Below are 22,842 nucleotides of genomic sequence, written 5' to 3'. Positions count from 1 at the left end.
TAGCTAACATTTTTCATTTGGCACAGTCTGAACATTTTAGCAGAGATTAAACAGTGCAACTACACTTGCTCTGTTTGTCACATAAACTGAAATTAGGGGAACTATTTGAATCTTTGTGCCCTTCCTGCTTTGAAACAGCCTGAATGTATGATTTACTTGGTACCTCCTTCACGTTTATGTGAATTTTAAAACCACTTCTGACACCATGTAGTATGATCTAAAATAAAGACGCGCGACCACGAGGTTCTAGCTCCAGCCTGTTTATTCACCTAACCCTTGCATGTCCTACATAGGTACGGATGCCCCCAAGGGACATCCTACTACAGTTACCATTATGTACTGAGCTCCTTTCTTTTCTATTCCTCCTCTGTCTGGCTGTAGGCACCTGACCATTTTCTCTGTTCTGCCTTTTACCCTCTCTCCTATCCTTTCTGTCCTTTCTCTACAGTCTCGGTGATTGTGGCCCACCTTATCGCAGTGCATGCATGGTTCCTCACACTCCTTAGCCAAAGGTCCTGGCTTGCTACAGTTGTAACATTTTCTGTTCTCGGGTTCTATCCATTTTCTACTCTCCATGTTACTATTATGGTTATTATGCTTCTCCTCACAATCTATGTGTATGTATTTCTATGATCTATGTATGTGCTCTCTTTAATCTCTCAATCTATGTGGGTATCTCCTTTCGTGGAATAGTCAGACCTATTTTGCGCCTATGTTGCTAAATTCCTTTCTTGAAACTTTATCTATAGTGGTGGCGATCGGACTTTAGGTTTCACCCATTTACAACTATAAGCTATTTTCCAGGGGTCGTAAATCCCTAGTCAGCAGCCTATTTTTCTGTTGTTGCGTGTTCTTTTGACGTGAATGTCTCGTATCTCACTCCGCTATATTAGGTCTCCCTTCTTTCTCCATTTTTTGGACATTATTTCAGTATTTGTCTTTTGAATCGGATCTATGGCTAATTCACGTTTGTTAATTGACCATTTAAGTTATTTGTTCGCATAGAATTACCGTCCCATCTCACAAACCCATCTCACAAAGCAATATCCTCACACTTTAGGATTTTATTTAGGTATGTCTTTTGGATTGGGTTTAGGGCTAATTTACCACATGTTAATTAACCATTTAAGTTTTCCTATTTGCACAAACTCCTCGTCCTATCTCACAGCACCTATTTATATCCCTTGCTAATAACCTCTCGGCCATCCCTCAAATAACCTTTCGGCCATTCCTCACAGACCTCAATTATTAAGCTATTTTTATTTATGGTAGTGCACATGTACCTCAGGTCATTGCGGACCTGCTCCCTCAATCGATTTTTGGTTAATACACAAAGTAAAAGCCTCCTAGTGAATCTGTTTAGAATAACCAAGCTCCTATTATTGATATATTCTAAATATTTAGAACATCAAATCAAAGATATCTTAAATAATTTCCCCAAATTTGTGAATAAATATTACTGACCTTGTCTTGAAGACTGGGAAAAGCAATGTTGGTTGGATCCCGTCACCGTCTCTGCCGACCTTAGGTATATACCGGCGTGTTATGGAACCCCAATGTCAGGGGACAGGTCTTTAAATTACGGGTCAATGACCCGCCCGTGCACGGTATTTCGGCGTGGTACCTTCGGACGGCAGGGACAGGTATTGGGATCCGGAATTATGTTCTCGATGTTCATAAACCAATTAAATTAAACTACTCAGTCTGCAAACCAGGATTTGTAAGATACTGGTTGAAATTAAAACAGACAGAGGCCCAGTCTACAATAGTCGAATGTTTATTCACAGAAACGTTCTGAAGTCCACAATACAAAGACATCCATTTTATAGCGACGCACATACTTCCACACAAACAGTAGGTATCCTGCACACATACTGTCTCCCTACCCAGCCGACATAGATTACAGAGACCGTGAGAAGCACTCCCTGTCCTCCCCCAAGATTGGGGAGGCCGTGAGACCAAATCTCTCAGTGGCCCCTGGCCAAGGTCGGACAGAATTTCTGTAGTTGGTAAGTAAAATCTGAATTTTGCTCAGACAGTCTGTGTTTAGACCCCCATCATTAATTAATTATGATTCTAATCAATTTCATACAATTATATGGTATCATGGTTGAGTATTCTAATCATTCGTTTAAACCTATAAATTCCATCAACACTGATGCATGCAGTAGATTCAGATTGAGAAAAATTAACAGATACAAATACACCTGCTGGAACAGCAGGGACTGTGAAGCAACACAAACATAGGCACAGACACACGCATGCACACACATGATTACATACGCACAATTTACACACGTATACATGGATTTTGTGTTGTTGATATGTGGTAGTGTTGTAGGGGCCTTAGTGCAACACACTTAGTGTGTTGTGAAATCTGTTATGAATGTATTGTAATGTTTTTAAAATGTATAACTGCCTTAATTTTGCCAGAGCCTAGGGAGAGTAGCTGCTGCCTTGGCAGAAGGTAATGGGGATCCATAATAAATACAAATGAGTCAACCACAGGGATCGGAGCAGGTAAACATACTACAAGAAGTGGTAGAGGGAAGAGAGGATAATAACAAAATAGATGGATTAGCGTCACAAAAACAATGTGCATGCTTCAATGGGGCAGAAGTCAGTATGTGATTGTGATTGTATTGTGATTCTGGATTCTGGATGGTCAGATAATTAACAACAATGAGGGAATCGTAACTGGCTCGTTTCAGCTAGTTTTATCTTGTTCTTGATACCATGTCTTGTTTTGAGGTGTTTTAACTGATATCACGTCTATGTTAATATGACAAAAATTCACTAGCTAGCAAACCAACAACTGTAACAATATATTTTAGAGACAACAAGTGCTTATTATGCACATTTATTTATGTTTTCAATAAACATTGGTGTTACGTTCCCTAGTTGGTCTGATCATCTTGCCACCTTGAAACGTGTGTTTCAGCGGTTGGAGAATGCTTCTTTAACCCTCAATTTGGCCAAGTGTGAGTTTGGGAAGGCTACTGTGACTTACTTAGGGAAGCAGGTGGGACGAGGTCAAGTGCGCCCAGTAACTGACAAAGTGGAAGCAATTGTTGCTTTTCCTGCTCCCACGACTCTCCGCCAGTTGCGCAGATTCCTGGGGATGGTAGGGTACTATCGTAGGTTCTGTAAGAATTTTTCAACTGTAGTAGTTACCCTTAAATCTCTGCTAAGTCCCAAAGCACCTTTTAAGTGGTCCCAGGACTGTAACTACACTTTTGAGTCCGCCAAAGCACTACTTTGTTGTGCCCCAGTGCTTGCCGCCCCCAACTTTGACAAACCTTTTAAGTTGGAGGTAGACCCTAGTATAGTGGGGGTGGGTCCGGTTCTCTTCCAGGAAGATGAAGAGGGAGTGGATCAGTCCATCAGTTTCTTCACCCGTAAGTTAAACTCGTGTCCGTCAAGGTACTCCACCATTGAACAAGAGACGCTGGCTTTATTAATAGACTTACAGTTTTTTGTAGGTATATGTGGGCTCCAGCGCCTTGCCTGTACTGGTCTTCACGGACCATAATCCTTTGGTGTTTTTGAAGCAAATGTACAATCAGAGGCGGTGGGCTCTGATTGTACAATAATACAATATACAAATTAAATATGTGAAGGGTTTGGCGAATGTGGTTGCCTACGCTCTATCACGGGTTTAGTAACTGGGGATGCATGTTGGTTTTTGTTTTTGCAAACTGGGAGTTTGCAGGTTTTGAGGTGGGCGTGTTACGTTCACCAGTTTCTGTTGTGGGTTTGTGTATATGTATGTGTGTATTTCAGGAAATGGCTTCCTGAATTCTCTCAACCAGCTGATTGGTCGGCCCCATTGCAGATTGGAGCTCTGATCCCGCCCTCGAGTTAGGGCATACAGCTGTCGGCAATTACAAACTCCTTCTGCAGCTGGATAAAAACCAGTGTTCCTTTGTTAGGAGAGAGCTTCTTGGATGTCCTGTGTTGGTTGTTCCTCAGAGACGGAATTGTTTAACTTATTTTGTAGTTGCTACTTCTGAGGTATGTGTGTGCTCAAATAGGACTTAGTGGTTTTGATTATTGAAATTGTTCACTTTAAGTTTGTATTATTCTGTTTCATTTGTTCCCAGGGGGGATGGGGAAGGCACCTTGGGAGTGCTTAGGCAAGAGGCATGCTGGCATACATATACCCGTAGTATGTACTCTGTCTATGCACACTAGGTAAGACCTGGGCGGACCACCCCCTGTAGTTTGGTTAGCGCGCCAGGTGGCATTAAGGTTAGGTAAGTAGTTGGTAGGTAAGTTCTTGGATGTCCTGTGTTGGTTGTTCCTCAGAGACGGAATTGTTTAACTTAGGAGAGGGGACTCTAACTTCTACTTTCTTTGCTTTGGTTCCATCCAGCCCCTTTTCCCCACATTACCGTGTTAATACCGTGTTAAGGAAATAAATTCCCAGTAAACGGTAACATTCTCTGCTTCTGTCATCCTTACCCGCACCTACAATCACATACCTCTTTTACTCCATGGACTTGTGTGTAGTGTTATATAAATATTCATACACATAGCTCATATAAACAAAGACATTCCATCGCAAGAACACATACACCCAGCCATAAGACTGACCCCCTCTGTTCTCTTCTTTCACGACCCCCTCTGCTCTCCGGTATCAGATTTCCAGACACACAAATATCTCCTTGTATAAACACACATCTCAACCCCCTCTACTGGTCGGTTCCCAAGAGCAAAGGACTTTTGCTGTGCACCAATGGGGCCCGCTCTGGCTAGAGCAAGGCCCGCCTCCAACCCTCCGACCAGTCAGAAGACCGAAACGACAAGACTCCACCTACTTTATTCTATGTATAAAAATGAATGTAACCTTTGTATAAGGTCTCTTTTTCACCTGACTCCTTGCCGAGTTATATGAACTAGATCCGTGCACGTAAAACTGCGGGACAAGATATCTTTGACTCATTAAAACTGTCTTTTGTTACAACTGAAATCCACTCTGTCCAGCGTCCGTGATTTGGTCTCAACTCTCCAGTATTTAAACACTAACAGAACTTGGTAGCAGAGGATGGTTATTCTTGAATTCGATCTATGATAAGTTAGTGTGAGAGGACGAGACTGATCACGGCTAAAAAATCAGACGGAAGAGTGAGCCATTCATCTTGCCTCAGGAAATCTGATCGGAGCGCTCTAAATAAGGTGAGCAGAGCCTGTTAAATCGAAATCTGCATATTGTATTATAGCCTAAACCAAAATTTGATCAGAAAGTACTGGGCGGGAGTATGAATCGTTGCCAAAAAATGTTTACATAAGAACCTAAGGCATTGATTAAAGATATCTTGTTTTGTATAATTTATTTTTTTTTTAAATATATATATATATTTTTATTTTTTATTAATTGGCCTATACTCAGTTATTTTAATAGGAATGTGTGAATTGTGATTGACCAATGTGTTAAATTCCTCCAGGGACCCTATTTGTTCTGAAATCTGCATAGAAAACTGTCCTAATTATATATATATTGGGTTGTGTATAGAGGTGACGTTAAATAGTGGCTGTGTTTTAACACGTAAAGGACACAATTATGGATGTTGGAAATTCAATGAGAATTTCATACGAATGAATGAATGATAGATGAACTGAATCTGCAAGTAAAAATGTCCTATTTTGATACGTTCTGTACTATTGAATAAGGTCTTGTGGAGGTGTGGTTATAGTTGAATGATAGCTGAACCGAATCTGCAAGTAAAATCTCCTATTGATACATATAATATCGAATAGGTCTTGTGGAGGTGTGGTTGGATCGAATGAATCTGCATGAAAAATGCCCTATTAAAAAAGCTGTGTATTATTTAATAGGTTATGTAAGAGGTGTAGTCGAGTAGATACAGGATATGTAAGTTTGGCACATTTCCACAAGACAGAGATCGGGAATGAGGTGGCTATTGCACATCAAACAAAACATATGAACCAGAGTTGACATTCCATGATTTTAAGACCGGGGAAATTAAATTGAAAGAAACGTTTGTCGCGGAGTAAACCGCTAGGTTGGGATACGTAACTGGGCTATTATGCACACGTGCTGATAGACAAAGCTACCTTAGTAGTCGAATGGCCGTGCAACTTTGATTGACAGCAGCCGGGCTAAAACACTGATTTTCGCTTTTTTCATTCCTGTTGATATTGCCTAAAGTTTAAAATTATTCTGACAATTGCTATAGAATCGCTGGAATTTACTGATATAAGTTCATAAAGGAACTTACTGAATTATTTCTAGAAAGTACTTAAATAAGCCGCCGAGCTAAGCACTTCTTGTTTGTAGGTGTCCTCTGGTTTCAGAGGTGAGAGAGTTCACAGAGGAGCATTGCGGCCTCCGTTCCTGGGGGAGGCCTCCTGCTCCTGGAATCCCAGTTTCGAACTGTTCACATATCATATGGCCACCCGTTATCCCCAGTGTCATTTCCCCTTTTAACTCCCCTTGGTCTATTCTCAGAACTGGAGCCTGTATTGTGGGAGGTGCCCTGGGCAGGAATGGGTTGTGTGACGGGCTCCGGTGATTAAGCATATAAACTAAGCATATATTCACTGATATATTGTTCCAAAAGGAAATCGCCGAATCATTTCTAGAAAATTACCTAAACAAATCGCTGAACAGATTCAAATTACATGCCGGAGAGGCACACACGTAACTGCAACCACATTACTGATCTGTGCGAGGGTGGGGGCGCATGCGATGAGTCTGAGCTAACACCACAGTACGGGCTGGGTATACAAAGATAGAAATAAACACCACACAAAGGACTGACTAAAACTTAGATAAACGCACTATACACAATATCAGACGACTTAGATAAAATGTCTGCAGCCACCACGCCCAAACTCAAATTCAAGGAATATTTAGATCAGAGTATGATTGATAGAGCGGGAGGTAAAGAACAGTATGGGAAAGTGGAGAAAGTGTGGAAAGGATTAAGGCTAAAATGGACACAAGCAGGTTACTTTAGCAGAGGACCCCCTACATGGGGGAAACTCCAAGATATGCAAAAATAACTAGAGGACGCAGTAGAGCATGCAAAAGCGAGTGAGACGGAGAGAAACAAGATACACATGTTCAAAAAAGTAGGCACGAGAGAGAGAGAGAGCAGAAGCAGAATGGAAGATAGGGACATGGGCTATAGGGGAGTGTAGGAGGGTGCAGCCCAAAAACACACCAGACATGATGTGCGTGGCTACTGTGGCGTCGGGGGATGTTAAAGCTCCGCCTGAGAACTTGCCCACGGCTCCCCCTGTGGCCGTTTCTCCCTCACTATATCCACAATTGACAATGGAGGCAGTTCAGCCCCCGCCATACTCAAAAGGACAAAATCACCGGAGCCCATCACACAACCCATTCCTGCCCAGGGCACCTCCCACAATACAGGCTCCAGTTCTGAGAATAGACCAAGGGGAGTTAAAAGGGGAAATGACACTGGGGATAACGGGTGGCCATATGATATGTGAACAGTTCGAAACTGGGATTCCAGGAGCAGGAGGCCTCCCCCAGGAACGGAGGCCGCAATGCTCCTCTGTGAACTCTCTCACCTCTGAAACCAGAGGACACCTACAAACAAGATTAGATTCAAACCACTTCTATCAGACGGATAGGGAGGACTGTCATCAGAACATGGATATCGAAAACGAAGAAGAAATTGACATGGTGCTCACCCCAGCTCCGATGGGAGCTACAAACGTGACTAAGATGCAGGAGCTGCTGAAATCATCAATAGCTCGAGCTAAGGAACTCAGGGAGCTAATAGCTAACCAAGATAACAACAGAGAGGGAGCCTACCGTGTGGAAGGCATAATGAGAGGAACAGTAACTGAAGTTACCGAATCAATGGGGTCCGAAACACTCCGTCGGTCCTCCAGAATTGCTGATAGAAGAGAGCGAGAGCAGGAGATGGCAGGACAGTACCCCCTGCGACCGACACCAGGTGATGCACACACTGTGGAGTACCAGCCCTGGAAAATGACTGATTTAACAACACCGATGGGACAGATGCCTAGCCTACATGGAGGAGCTTCAGCGTGGCTACTTCAACTGCAGACACTTACGTCAGGCCTGCAACTCTGCCTAGGAGACATGAAAGCACTTCTAGCAAGAGCCACCGACCACGGAACCATGGAGGCCCTCATGACAGCAGCTGACCTTGGATGGCGGGCCCCAACACTGCCCATAGACCACTTCCGTACCAGATTATGGGAAGTTCTACGGAGAGCATACCCTACAGAAAGAAACCATGCCACCTTATCCTCCTTTACAATCAACCCAGGTGAGCAACCTGCAGCATACCTGGACAGGGCTAAGACCACATGGAGATCGGTCCACGAAGAACCATTCGATCACACTGATACCACACTCAGCATGTGGAAGGAAATGGTGGTCAACGGGTGTCCTGGAGATGTTAAAACCAAACTCAGAGGAACGGTAGGGTTGATTGCACTTCCTCTGACCCAATTCAATACGCATGTGCACCACCATGTGACCCAGCACAACAAGGAAAGAGGGGGTGCTGAGAGCCAGGTGCAGTCCCTCCAGGTACAACTCCTGAAACTCCAATTGAAGGAAGCACAACAAGGAGAAAAACCTAAGAAACAGATGGTGGCGGAAGAAACGAAGGAGTCAGGCACCAAAACAGACATCTCCCAAATAGTCGCCCAGACTGTCTCTCAGATGATCCAACAGCAGGCAGCCTCACTCACTGCCACTAGGGGGGCCCAAACACCCCAATACCCTCCCCCACAGCAGTATATCCTGCAACAACAACACCCAGTATGGGCTCGACGGGGTCCCTACACTGGACAACACAGAGGGGGAAACTACCAGTGTTTTAACTGCGGAATTCCCGGTCATTTTGCCAGAGATTGCATGAAACCACTCTCCCCGCAGCAACAGCAATAGAGAGCAAGAGGAAGTGGGGGAAACCCACCTCTGCAACACCATCAACCAGGACCCAGTTCCCAGCAGCAGTCAGCACCTGCATACAACCACCTACTCACATGCAACAGCAGCAGGGAGGATACAACCAACCGCAGTTCCTGGGAATGGCAGGGAACATCATTCCCTGGCCATGAAGATGCCCACCACCCACGGCAGGAAAAGGAAAGACTGTGAATATCTATACAGACTCAGCCTATGCCCATGAAGCAGTCCACACTGATGGACCCAGAACTTTTATGAGAAACACATGGCCCCACACACGAAGGCAAACTAAAGACCCTCCAAAAGGCCTCGCACATCTGGTGGCACCCTCACATAAAAAATATGACTGACTTATTTTATGACGATGATTTATTTTGTGACAAATGCAATGTTTGTGACAGACACAACCCAAAGAAACCACATCGAACACCAATGGGCTCATACTTAGTACCTAATGCATGTTTTCAGGATATTAGTATAGATTACACCGACATGGGCCCCGATAATGTATCTAAAAACAAACGCTATCTCCTAGTTATGGTAAATAGGTTCTCCAAATGGGTAGAAGCAATACCAACAGCGAAGTGGGATGCTGGGTCAGTCTTTAAGTGGCTACAAACCAAACTAATACCCAGGTATGGCATCCCAAGACAAATCAAATTTGACAAATGGCTCACATTTCAGTAACTAACACCTGAGACAGGTGGAAGAAAGATTTGGCATAACCCACAGATTTGGATCTGTGTACAGGCCCCAATCCCAAAATCTGGTGGAACGTCAAACTTAAAGCAAAAGCTAAGATAGCTAAAGTATGTGCCTCATGAGATAATGACTGGAAGAGTCATGCCTGGTTCACCAAGGGAGGGAGGTCATATGCCCGCTCTTGATGTACAACAAATTGTAATGTCTAATTATGTGAAAAAACTGACGGTTCTCTCTGCAGCACTCTCTACCCAGGTTCATAAGGTCCAGGAGGGGGAGCTGCCGGGGGACACGCCACTACTGAAGGTAAAAGTTGGTGACTGGGTGAGGGTTAAAGTCCACAAGAGAAAGTGGCTGGAACCCAGATGGACTGGACCGTACGAAGTGAAGGAGGTTACTTCACACTCAGTCCAGGTCAAAGGTAAATCAGGCGCACCTTGGCACCACCTGACACATTGCACCCTAGCCCCAACTCCTTCCAGAACACTGACTGAAGTCAGAGCTGATTTGAGCGGCCTAAATTCGATTCCAAATGAAGACACTCCTTCCTCAGGTGATGCGGCATCAAACTCCGCCTCCCCTGAAAAAGGAGCCTCGCCCATTTAGAGGGACATTTCTCCCTCCCTGGGTGAGGCTGGGGATATCTGGCCTTTATTTGTGATATTCTTACTGATATCTGGGGTGTCCCTGGGCAGTTTCACATGGTTAATTGAACAACTATTTCACCCTGCCACAACACGTACACCAACCCCTACACATGTCCCTAACTCCGTTCCTGATATCACTCCCTCCAATCACTCCCGTCCCAAACGTAGCACTACACCTACAGACCCACCATGCACACCAGACAAGGTTAGAAGCACCACCTTATGTATACCCACGAATGCAACCACCACCATTGCACTATAGTTTTCACGTCTAATAGATGTGAAGAGGGGGATTTGTTATATAAATATTCATACACATAGCTCATATAAACAAAGACATTCCATCGCAAGAACACATACACCCAGCCATAAGACTGACCCCCTCTGTTCTCTTCTTTCACGACCCCCTCTGCTCTCCGGTATCAGATTTCCAGACACACAAATATCTCCTTGTATAAACACACATCTCAACCCCCTCTACTGGTCGGTTCCCAAGAGCAAAGGACTTTTGCTGTGCACCAATGGGGCCCGCTCTGGCTAGAGCAAGGCCCGCCTCCAACCCTCCGACCAGTCAGAAGACCGAAACGACAAGACTCCACCTACTTTATTCTATGTATAAAAATGAATGTAACCTTTGTATAAGGTCTCTTTTTCACCTGACTCCTTGCCGAGTTATATGAACTAGATCCGTGCACGTAAAACTGCGGGACAAGATATCTTTGACTCATTAAAACTGTCTTTTGTTACAACTGAAATCCACTCTGTCCAGCGTCTGTGATTTGGTCTCAACTCTCCAGTATTTAAACACTAACAGTAGCAGGGTGTTGCGTTCCCGCCTCCAAGAAGCGTGTGTAACAATTGGAGACAAAATATAGCTTACATGTCAACAATCTTAGCCAACCTTGTCTGTTTCGCCCCACAGTTGCGCACGTGTCGGTTATGTTGCTAAACAACCAACCTACAAATAACATTGGTAACCGAAGCAAAACATGTTGATGCATTGGCCGGGAATCGAACCCGGGCCTCCCGCGTGGCAGGCGAGAATTCTACCACTGAACCACCAATGCTTATCCCTACATAAAAATCTAGGTCGTTAAATAGTTCTATAAAACAGTCATTTAACCAAATTATCGTTTTTGCATGTGATGACTTGTAATTCATACACGGAGGTACAGAGCCTTCAGAAATCCTTCACACCCAATTGACTACATTCTGTTGTGTTACAGCCATGGGGTGAAAGTAGGCTCATATGGTCCAGTAAATAGTGGGGGTATGCCATACTGGTAAAACATGAGCCAATCACAATAATTAAAACTAAAATGTCAATACAAGTGTAGGCTAATACACCACTTATTATCATCACCGCATGTCAGGCATGAAAAATGAACAAATCATCACCGCATGTCAGGCATAAAAAATGAGCGAATGGACTTAATATCAAGCTACTATAATGCACTTTTGACTAAATCTTAATCAACACCAATTGATAAATGCATTGAGTATAACGTTCAGTCGGGAGTCAGTGTCCCAAACAATGTTCAAAACAATATTGTATTTGTTTGTTTATTTTCAGACATTTACCATAGATTAACATAACAATTTCCTTTTTGAAAATGTGTTTCCGCCCGGTCTCGAACCGGGGACCTTTCGCGTGTTAGGCGAACGTGATAACCACTACACTACGGAAACTGAACTCATTTAGCAGAAGTACTCAAAATAAACCAACTGCATATTAACGTAACCGATAGCATACAGTAGCTTCTACTTCTACTTTTAAACGTCACCATTAAGACAAGGGTCTCTCGCGTTCAATTCATACACAAAATCAAATAAAATACAACAATCAAGAAAAACAGAAACATTCCTCAGGAAATAGTTCCCCAATCAAGATTTTAACATTGCAGAGCGTCAAATTGCACTGTATTTTGCAGTTGGTTACAGCAATAAGGTGCATTTAAACTAAAAGCGGAAAAACCTAATTCAAAATCAACATTGAAAAAGCCTTAAACTATAAAATGTCCCTCCCCGTCGGGGAATTGAACCCCGGTCTCCCGCGTGACAGGCGGGGATACTGACCACTATACTAACGAGGACTACACATACAAGATCACAATGGTGATTATATAACTGATATCATTTTCGCATGTAATGCGTTATAAAGAGGTACAGTCACCCTTGAAGCATTGTTACCCATGGCTCCACAAAAGCCACAGCCCTTGCAGAGCAAGGGGAACCACTACTTCAAGGTCTCAGAGCAAGTGACGTCACCAATTGAAACTCCACTAGCACGCACCACCGCTAACTAGCTAGCAATTTCACATCGGCTACACCTTTTGACCTCCTCCTCTTTCCGCAGCAACCAGTGATCCGGGTCAACAGCATCAATGTAACAGTACAGACTTTACGTCCGTCCCCTCGCCAACCTGTGCTCGAACCAGGGACGCTCTGCACACAGACAACAGTCACCCTTGAAGCATCGTTACCCATCGCTCCACAAAAGCTCCACAAAAGCCACGGCCCTTGCAGAGCAAGGGGAACCACTACTTAGCAATTTCACATCGGCTACACTCACATCGGCTATGGAGAACGTGATCACACAGTTGTCAGGAACAGCTGGTGCTCTCATGCATGCTTCAGTGTTGCTTGCGTCGAGGCGAGCATAAAAGGTTTTTAGCTCGTCTGGTAGGCTTGCGTCACTGGGCAGCTAAAGGCTGGGTTTCCCGTCGTAGTCCGTAAAAGTTTGCAAGCACTGCCACATCCGACAAGCATCCGTGCTGGTGTAGTAGGATTCCATTTTTATCCTGTATTTGCCTGTTTGTCTGAGGGCACAGCAGGATTTCTTATAAGCGTCTGGATTAGTGTCCCGCTCCTTGAAAGCGGCAGCTCTAGCCTTTAGCTTGGTGCGGTATTTTAACTGATGTCACGTCTATGTTAATATGGCAAAAATTCACTAGCTAGCTAACCAACAACTGTAACAATATATTTGAGAGACATCAAGTGCTCATTGTGCAAATGTATTTGTTTCAATAAACATTGGAGACAAAATATAGTTTACATGTCAACAATCTAAGCCAAACTTGTCTGTTACGCACGTGTCGGTTTTGTTGCTCAACAATCAACCCTTCTACCAAAATAACATGGGTGACCAAAGCAAAACATTTTAATGCATTGGCCGGGAATCGAACCCGGGCCTCCCGCGTGGCAGGCGAGAATTCTACCACTGAACCACCAATGCTTGGTAATAAATAAAAATCTATATCTTAAATGTATTTTGATAAAAAATATTTATTTATTTGTTTTTATTTCACCTTTATTTAAACTTGGTAGGCAGGTTGAGAGCAAGCTCTCATTTACAATTGCGACCTGGCCAAGGTAAAGCAAAGCAATTTGACACACACAACAACACAGAGTTACACATGGAGTAAAACAAACAAACAAAAACAAGTCAATAATAGAGTAGAAAAATAAGTCTATATACAATGTGAGCAAGTGAGGTGAGATAAGGGAGGTAAAGGCAAAAAAGGCCATGGTGGCGAAGTAAATACAATATAGCAAGTAAAACACTGGAATGGTTGATTTGCAGTGGAAGAATGTGCAAAGTAGAGATATAAATAATGGGGTGCAAAGGAGCAAAAATAAATACAGTAGGGAAAGAGGTAGTTGTTTGGGCTAAATTATAGATGGGCTATGTACAGGTGCAGTAATCTGCTCTGACAGCTGGTGCTTAAAGCTAGTGAGGGAGATAAGTGTTTCAAGTTTCAGAGATTTTTGTAGTTCGTTCCAGTCATTGGCAGCAGAGAACTGGAAGGAGAGGCAGCCAAAGGAAGAATTGGTTTTGGGGGTGACCAGAGAGATATACCTGCTGGAGCGCGTGCTATAGGTGGGTGCTGCTATGGTGACCAGTGAGCTGAGATAAGGGGGGACTTTACCTAGCAGGGTCTTGTAGATGACTTGGAGCCAGTGGGTTTGGCGACGAGTATGAAGCAAGGGCCATGAAAATATATCAGCTTAAACAAAATATAGATTTTTGGAAAACTCTGCCTATCTCCTTGGTTGGTCGTATAAACGCTATTAAAATGGTTGTCCTACCCAGGTTTCTTTACCTCTTCCAATGTCTACCCAATTTCATACCACAAAGCTATTTTAAGAAACTGGATTCAATAGTAACTCCATTTTTATGGGATAACAAGGCAGCCAGAATTTCAAAGAAGCATTTATGCAAGTACAAAATAGAGGGGGGCTTTGGCCTTCCTCACTTTAAACTGTATTATTGGGCTGCTAATCTGAACATTGTGTCTTTCTGGAGGGAAAGCTTACCTGCGACGAGACAGAAGAATATGCCTGCATGGCTTTTGATTGAGAAGGCCTACTGTCAACGTTCCTCACTCCCTGCACTTGTTAATAGCCCGTCATATGTGAAAAAAATCCACTTATGACTCTAACCCAGTCATTTGTCATACGCTTAGGATCTGGAAACAGATTAGGTATTTTCTTAACATACCCACTGTATACATTGACAGCCCGATTTGCCTGAATCATGCTTTCCACCCCGCATTGGATGATGTGGTGTTTTCACAGTGGAGGGAGAAGGGGCTCACAACAATTGGTAATCTATACATAGATAGTCAGTTAGCTTAATTTCAACAATTACAGGGAAAGTTCAACAACACATTTTTTCAGATACCTCCAAATCAGGAATTTCGTAAGGACACATAACCCACAATATGGCATGAAGCCAAATAGTCCTACATTAGATAGCTTGATCCTTGTCAAACCCCATTCAAAAGGGTCGGTCTCTAGACTGTATGATGTGCTACAGGCCCACATAGAGGTATCCACAGACACCATTAAAAGGGCTTGGGAACAAGAACTTGGGTCAGAAATCTCAGATGAGGACTGGGTAGAAGCTCTCAGGAATATAAACCACAGTTCAGTGAATGCAAGACACAAACTTGTACAGTTTAAGGTGATACACAGGTTACATTACTCAAAAGTAAAACTGCATAAAATATTCCCGGACACCTCACCACTGTGTGAGAGGTGCAAGCAGGATGAGGGGACGTTGACCCACTTATTCTGGACATGTCCTAAATTACATGTTTACTGGGCTCTCATTTTTGATTACTTATCTAGAGCCTTTGATAGAGTTCTAGCCCCAGACCCATTGACCGCTCTGTTTGGTACAGTTGATGGGAATAACCACGAAGGGAAAGCTGTCTCTCTTTGTACTCTATTAGCCAAAAGTCTCATATTGCAATTTTGGAAACTGGAGACTGTACCTACCTTTTAAATGTGGTTACGGGATTTAGGGAATGTAATACATATGGAAAAGATTCGATACAATACCTCCAATAGAAGTCCAATGTTTTACAAAATATGGCAGCCGATACTGGATAAATGGTCTAGTCCCGCTTCATAACTGGGTTGACGATCCGCTGCTACTCTGTGCTGTACTCCACTCAATATTTATTTTTGGCTTAACTACACTGCTTGTAATGACTATATGCTGTCTTCTTATACATGTACCACCTACTAGGATTTTGTTTTATTTTGTGTATGTGTGAGTTAAGTTTTGTTTTGTCCTCTAAAATGGCCATCCTATTCAACAGTACAATGAATGTCATTGTTAGTATTGCTGTCTTTTTTATTTGATTTTTTATTGTAAAATAATAAACATATTATGAAGCAAGGGCCAGCCAACGAGAGCGTACAGGTCACAGTGGTGGGTAGTATATGGGGCTTCGGTGACAAAACAGATGGCACTGTGATAGACTGCATCCAATTTATTGAGTAGGGTATTCGAGGCTATTTTGTAAATGACATCGCCGAAATCGAGGATTGGTAGGATGGTCAGTTTTATAAGGGTATGTTTGACAGCATGAGTGAAGGATGCTTTGTTGCGAAATAGGAAGCCAATTCTAGATTTAACTTTGGATTGGAGATGTTTGATGCGAGTCTGGAAGGAGAGTTTACAGTCTACAGCAGCGATCAGTTGAAGAGCATGCATTCAGTTTTACTTGTATTTAAGAGCAATTGGAGGTCACGGAAGGAGAGTTTTATGGCATTGAAGCTTGCCTGGAGGGTTGTTAACACAGTGTCCAAAGGGCCAGAAGTATACAGAATGGTGTCGTCTGCGTACAGGTGGATCAGAGACTCACCAGCAGCAAGAGCGACATCATTGATGAATACAGAGAAGAGAGTCGGTCCAAGAATTGAACCCTGTGGCACCCCCATAATGTAATCTAACATGTATTGACTCAGGGGTGTGAATTACAGGTGTGAACGTTTAATTGAAAATATATATATTTTACCAAATTAAAATCAAATCAAATGTATTTATATAGCCCTTTGTACATCAGCTGATATCTCAAAGTGCTGTACAGAAACCCAGCCTAAAACCCCAAACAGCAAGCAATGCAGGTGTAGAAGCACGGTGGCTAGGTAAAACTCCCTAGAAAGGCCAAGTATAGCCCACAAAGATCTCCGCCACGTCACAACCCAAGGGGGGCGCCAACCCAGACAGGACGATCACGTCAGTGACTCAACCCACTCAAGTGACGCACCCCTCCTAGGGACGGCATGAAAGAGCTCCAGTAAGCCAGTGATTCAGCCCCTGTAATAGGGTTAGAGGCAGAGAATCCCAGTAGAGAGAGGGGAACCGGACAGGCAGAGACAGCAAGGGCGGTTCGTTGCTCCAGAGCCTTTCCGTTCACCTTCATACTCCTGGGCCAGACTACACTCAATCATATGACCCACTGAAGAGATGAGTCTTCAGTAAAGACTTAAAGGTTCAGACCGAGTCTGCGTCTCTCACATGGGTAGGCAGACCATTCCATAAAAATTGAGCTCTATAGGAGAAAGCACTGCCTCCAGCTGTTTGCTTATAAATTATAGGGACAATTAGGAGGCCTGTGTCTTGTGACCGTAGAGTACGTTTAGGTATGTACGCCAGGACCAAATCAGAGAGATAGGTAGGAGCAAGCCCATGTAATGCTTTGTAGGTTAGCAGTAAAACCTTGAAATCCGCCCTTGCCTTGACAGGAAGCCAGTGTAGGGAGGCTAACACTGGAGTAATATGATAATTTTTGGGGGTTCTAGTCAGGATTCTAGCAGCCGTATTTAGCACTAACTGAAGTTTATTTAGTGCTTTATCCAGGTAGCTTGAAAGTAGAGCATTGCAGTAGTCTAACCTAGAAGTGACAAAAGCATGGATACATTTTTCTGCATCATTTTTGGACAGAAAGTTTCTGGTTTTTGCAATGTTACGTAGATGGAAAAAAGCTGTCCTTGAAACAATCTTGATATGTTCGTCAAAAGAGAGATCAGGGTCCAGAGTAACGCCGAGGTCCTTCACAGTTTTATTTGAGACGACTATACAACCATCAAGATTAATTGTCAGATTCAACAGAAGATCTCTTTGTTTCTTGGGACCTAGAACAAGCATCTCTGTTTTGTCTGAGAAAGTTTGCAGAACATCCACTTCCTTATGTCTGAAACACAGGCTTCTAGCGAGGGCATTTTGGGGCTTCACCATGTTTCATTGAAATGTACAGCTGTGTGTCATCCGCATAGCAGTGAAAGTTAACATTATGTTTTCGAATGACATCCCCCAGAGGTAAAATTTATAGTGAAAACAATAGTGGTCCTAAAACGGAACCTTGAGGAACACCGAAATGTACAGTTGATTTGTCAGATGACAAACCATTCACAAAAAAAAGTGAAAAGTGAATCACAGTGCAGTTATCACAAAACTACCACTATCAGACCCTGATCATCAACTTAAACTGACTTATTTTAATGAAATATATACCTAATGCAACAATGCTGTAAAGTAGGAGATCTGCATCTTTCAAATTAATTTGCCACAGATATAAAGCGATCCGCACATCATCGTCGTTAACAGTTGGAAAAATGGCAGATAGTGAGAAAGGGAAGTGACAGCAGCGAATTTCTGTATGGCAATAGGCTACTTACTTTGAGAAGTTAAATGAGGTGATGAAATGCAAACTTTACATGGTGGAATTGAGCTACAGTGGCAGTAAAGGTGCACCTGTTGCTGGCATCAGTGTGATATGACAGAGTGAGAAAATCACAACTGATTATTGAAATGATTGAGAATGGCTGCAAATCATGTTGGTTTCAGTACCCTAATGGCATATCTAGATTTTAATTAATTAAATTAACTAGGCAAGTCAGTTAAGAACAAATTCTTATTTACATTGACGGCCTAGCCCGGCCAAACCCTAACCCGACGACACTGGGCCAATTGTGCATCGCCCAATCACAGCCGGTTGTGATACAACCTGGAATTGAACCAAGGTCGTAGTGACACATCTAGCAACTGAGATGCAGTGCCTTTGACCCCTGCGCCAATCTAGAATCAGACTTGCTGGATGTCTATAAACACACTTTCATACATCACTGTAGGTTATCCACTAGTTACCACACCCACAAAGTCAAAATTGTCTATATCGATACATCGAACTGCATTGCCCCCTAGTGGTCATATGCAGAACCACATCTGAATTGTGAAAATTGCAGTTAAAATTTTAAGAGAAATTGTACATTTGTCACATCCCTAGTGTGAATACTTATGTAAATGAGATCTGTATTTCATTTGCAATAATTTAGCTAAAATGTCTAAAAACATGTTTTCACTGTCATTATAGGGTATTGGGTGTAAATTGTTGAGGGAGAAAAATCAATTTAATCCATTTTGAATTCAGGTAGCTGTAACAACAAAACTTGGATTAAGTCAAGGGGTTTGAATACTTTCTGAACATATATGGCCAATATAGCAGCCCTTAGCCGTGGTATATTGGCCTTATTGCTTAAACAACATAGGTGACCACAGCAAAACGTGGTAATGCATTGGCCGGGAATCGAACCCGGGCCTCCCGCGTGGCAGGCGAGAATTCTACCACTGAACCACCAATGCTTATCTATACACTAAAATCTGGGTTTAACTAACAATACATGCAGGGATGGATGCAAATTGGGCCCAAAAAGGTGACGTTTTTTTTGCGCTGCTCGGGAGAAATGCAGGTTTTAACTAATTAAACAACAAAGAATATGATCTACAGTCTCTGTGTGTAAAATAAAGTGGTTAACGTGAACCTAACTCACAGCAAAAAAATGTAAAGGAAGCAATCCAATGTTATTTGTTACCTAGACTTCACTGCAAATGACACAAGTCTTAAGAAGAAAAAAAAAACAATACACTAATATTGCAGTTAGCCATGACAACCTTTATAATAGAACACTTGTGACCACACACATCTAAATATTGTACTTGAGAAGAAAAAAAATCTTAAATTGAAATACAATGAAACAAACAGGCATTCTATTTTTGCTCTATTATAGTGGCCACTATAGTAGACATAGGCTGGCTTCCGGGTTGGATGCGTACTGTGTTAAGAAGCAGTGCAGCTTGGTTGGGTTGTGTATCAGAGGACGCATGACTTTCAACCTTCGTTTCTCCCGAGCCCGTACGGGAGTTGTAGCGATGAGACAAGATAGTAGCTACTAGAAAAAACAATTGGATACCACGAAATTGGGGAGAAAAAGGGGTAAAAATTAAAAACAAAAACAAGTGTTCATTCAGTATTGTTGTAATTGGCATTATTACAAATAAAAAAAAATAAAAAAAATTGGCCGATTAATCGGTATCGGCTTTTTTGGTGTTGAAAAATCATAATCGGTCTACTTCTAGAAAGTACCTTTCTAAATCATGCAACATTTAAATAATAAAATGCTCAATCCAAACAAAACAACAGATAGATACTTGAGACTAGCCCCAGTAACTTCGTATCCATTCAGTGTCACTGTCAAAAGCGATTGTTGATTTTGATATTGGTGAAGCCAAGTTTTTCCTCACACTCCACACAATGACTGATGTTTTAGTCTCGATAAGATTTACACAATCTTTAGTCCAGTTTGCATTGGGAACGTTTGTGTAGCGTTTGTGTAGGCGGTCATTATTTGATATGCAAAATACATTTTAATCCTCGAATCAGCTCTGCACAGTTGGCCTTCTGTGCCCTAGGGCGAGGTTGTGCGCCAGCTAGGTTTACATTCAGATTATAATGTATTATTTAATTTACTGTATAATAAATGTTCATCCTTTGATATCTAACTCGTTGACTAATCCAATATAGGGGTCCAATTTCTCAAAAAACTGTTGCCACCCCATCCATGACATGCTCAGACTCATTGCAGAGAACAGCCTTTGCATTGAGAAACTGTGTAGGAAACTGTGTAGGCATTATTCATGTTTATTTCTAGTTTTATTTTATATGCAAGACAGATTCTAATAATGTTATCAGGTCTGCACGTTTTGGCCTTCTATGCGCACATGAGCGTGTGCGCCTGGCCTTCTATGCGCACGTGAGGCTGAGCGACTGCTTTGCAGGCTCACATTTGGACTAATATAATGTGTAGTTAAAATAAATTATTAATCAATTGATATCTAAATGACCTAATCCATTATCTGAGATCAAGCGTAAATCGTTATAAAACACACATAAGCGTCATGAATCAATGTGCCTGTCTAGTCAAGGCCAAGCATGCATATGGCCTCAGAACATCAGGCAAATCCAGTCAATTATAGACATTTTCAAAAACCTAACTATTCAAAATCTTACATGGACTTTGCTTGGAGTAAAGTGGTCATTCTTGTATCAATTATAGATTTAATGTATTTCCAATTCACCATGGATGAAATGATGGCAATCCATATTTCTGGTGAAGGTGCATGTGCCTTTTTTTGATAATGCTCCAGAAAAGAGCGCATGGCGCAGCAATCCATTATATATCTAAATCTTTTTTCTACTTAATTACAAAAAATAATTTCCATGCATATACAGTATTTTAAAGAGTAATGTCCACTCACAGATCCTCGACGACGAACTGTTAGTAAGACAACTATGGCCAGGATCTGACTGTCTATGACATCATATGATCAATGCGTCTGATTGGATTATTGGATATTGCATTGGCAAGAAAAATAGTAGCGTATGGCTCATTTCCTTCTCAAATTGTAGATCTTTAACTGTATGTACCTGGTAAGGTCAGGACATTCTTATTATGAGTAAATATAAACTCAGCAAAAAAAGAAAAATCCTCTCACTGTCAGCTGCGTTAATTTTCAGCAAAATTAACGTGTAAATAGTTGTATGAACATAACAAAATTCAACAACTGAGACATAAACTGAACAAGTTCCACAGACATGTGACTAACAGAAATTGAATAATGTGTCCCTGAACAAAGGGGGGTCAAAATCAAAAGTAACATTCAGTGGCCACCAGCTGCATTAAGTACTGCAGTGCATCTCTTCCTCATGGACTGCACCAGATTTGCCAGTTCTTGCTGTGAGATGTTACCCCATTCTTCCACTAAGGCACCTGCAAGTTCCTGGTCATTTCTGGGGGGAATGGCTCTAGCTCTCACCCTCCGATCCCAGACGTGCTCAATGGGATTGAGATCCGGGCTCTTCGCTGGCCATGGCAGAACACTGACATTCCTGTCTTGCAGGAAATCACGCACAGAACAAGCAGTATGGCTGGTGGCATTGTCATGCTGGAGGGTCATGTCAGGATGAGCCTGCAGGAAGGGTACCACATGAGGGAGGAGGATGTCGCCCTGTAACACACAGCGATGAGATTGCCTGCAATGACAACAAGCTCAGTCCGATGATGCTGTGACACACCGCCCCAGACCATGACGGACCCTCCACCTCCAAATTGATCCCGCTCCAGAGTACAGGCCTCGGTGTAACACTCATTCCTTCAACGATAAACGCGAATCCCACCATCACCCCTGATGAGACAAAACCGTGACTCATCAGTGAAGAGCACTTTTTGCCAGTCCTGTCTGTCCAGCAACGGTGGGTTTGTGCCCATAGGCGACGTTGTTGCCGGGGATGTCTGGTGAGGACCTGCCTTACAACAGGCCTACAAGCCCTCAGTCCAGACTTCTCACAGCCTATTGCGGACAGTCTGAGCACTGATGGAGGGATTGTGCGTTCCTGGTGTAACTAAGGAAGTTGTTGTTGTCATCCTGTACCTGTCCCGCAAGTGTGATGTTCAGATGTACCGATCCTGTGCAGGTGTTGTTACACGTGGTCTGCCACTGCAGATCAGCTGTCAGTCCTGTCTCCCTGTAGTGCTCTCTTAGGCGTCTCACAGTACGGGCATTGCAATTTATTGCCCTGGCCACATCTGCAGTCCTCATGCCTCCTTGCAGCATGCCTAAGGCATGTTCACGCAGATGAGCAGGGACCGTGGGCATCTTTCTTTTGGTGTTTTTCAGAGTCAGTAGAAAGGCCTCTTTAGTGTCCTAAGTTTTCATAACTCTGACCTTAATGGCCTACCGTCTGTAAGCTGTTAGTGTCTTAATGACTGTTCCACAAGTGCATGTTCATTAATTGTTCATGGTTTATTGAACAAGCATGGGAAACAGTGTTAAAACCCTTTACAATGAAGATCTGTGAAGTTATTTGGATTTTTACAAATTATCTTTGAAAAGACAGGGTCCTGAAAAAGGGACATGTC

The 22,842-nt window shown here is 42.7% G+C and overlaps 4 non-coding genes across 4 annotated transcripts; all 4 read right to left on the bottom strand.

Annotated features, from left to right (window-relative positions):
- Nucleotides 1-11,286: 11,286 nt before the first annotated feature.
- Nucleotides 11,287-11,357, bottom strand: trnag-gcc. Its single transcript has one exon. It is a non-coding gene; the product is annotated as a tRNA-Gly (tRNA).
- A 549-nt stretch (nt 11,358-11,906) lies between these two features.
- On the bottom strand, nt 11,907-11,979 carry trnav-aac. Its single transcript has one exon. It is a non-coding gene; the product is annotated as a tRNA-Val (tRNA).
- A 1,475-nt stretch (nt 11,980-13,454) lies between these two features.
- Nucleotides 13,455-13,525, bottom strand: trnag-gcc. The gene has a single exon. It is a non-coding gene; the product is annotated as a tRNA-Gly (tRNA).
- A 5,632-nt stretch (nt 13,526-19,157) lies between these two features.
- trnag-gcc lies at nt 19,158-19,228 on the bottom strand. Its single transcript has one exon. It is a non-coding gene; the product is annotated as a tRNA-Gly (tRNA).
- Nucleotides 19,229-22,842: the final 3,614 nt, after the last annotated feature.

The sequence above is a fragment of the Oncorhynchus mykiss genome, chromosome 5 (genome assembly GCF_013265735.2).
Source record: "Oncorhynchus mykiss isolate Arlee chromosome 5, USDA_OmykA_1.1, whole genome shotgun sequence".
Classification (NCBI taxonomy): Eukaryota; Metazoa; Chordata; class Actinopteri; order Salmoniformes; family Salmonidae; genus Oncorhynchus; species Oncorhynchus mykiss.
The sequence above is the reverse complement of the archived record's forward strand: the minus strand, read 5'-3'. Positions and strand labels throughout refer to the sequence as shown.